The sequence below is a fragment of the Lucilia cuprina genome, chromosome 6 (assembly GCF_022045245.1).
Source record: "Lucilia cuprina isolate Lc7/37 chromosome 6, ASM2204524v1, whole genome shotgun sequence".
In the NCBI taxonomy this organism is placed as follows: Eukaryota; Metazoa; Arthropoda; class Insecta; order Diptera; family Calliphoridae; genus Lucilia; species Lucilia cuprina.
This window is the reverse complement of record NC_060954.1, coordinates 56623677-56624580: the sequence shown is the minus strand read 5'-3', so window position 1 is coordinate 56624580 and position 904 is coordinate 56623677.

The following is a 904-nucleotide window of genomic DNA, read 5'->3' as shown; positions in this document are numbered from 1 at the left end:
CACGACAACGATGATCTTACCAACTGAACAGTGCAACTTTAACAACATTTGCCATCACCTGTTAATAGAAAAATAAAAGTATAAAATAAAAACTTTTACAAAATTCTTTAATGTGTTTTCCCAACCAACTTGAACTATAAGTTAAAGTATATTTTCTTGCTGTTTCTTTCTCACCGCCAACGATCTGTTAAAGCATTATTATCTACTTCTTCAAACATGTTCCGCCAAAATGTCTAATAATGAAAACTTTTATTTAAGGTTAAAGTTTAAATTCAATACTAACAGAAAATAGAAAAAAATAAAAATAAATGCTAGAGAAAAAATTGCTTTTACAACATTAGACATTATTCATATTACTTACCAACAACAATATATTATTTATTTGGAGAATTTTCCTTCGTTTTTTTTTGCTGGTTGCTGTTTTTGTTGTAGTCCAGTAAATTTACATAAATTTGTTTATTTAAGTTGTTCGTTTGTTGTTTTAAATCAACATAATTGATTTGTACCCTAAACACCAGATTGTATTACTTGATTATTTTTTTAGTTACATGATGTTGTTTAGAGATCTTGTTGGCTTTTCTTAGGTTTTTTTTTTGCCGGTTGGGAATTATTATAATCAGTATTTGTAATTTAAGGAAAATCGGCACAAATTTAAGGCACGCGAGTGAATTGCTTTTCTGTTGCATTATTTTTATCACGAAATTTTGACACATTTATTTTTTACAGAAGTGGGAAGATAGTTTTGTTACTAGAACTGAACTAGAACCGAACAAAAACTGAACTAGAATTGAACTATAACTGGACTAGAATTGAACTAGAACTAAACTAGAACTGAACTAGAACTGAACTAGAACTGAACTAGAACTGAACTAGAACTGAACTAGAACTGAACTAGAACTGAACT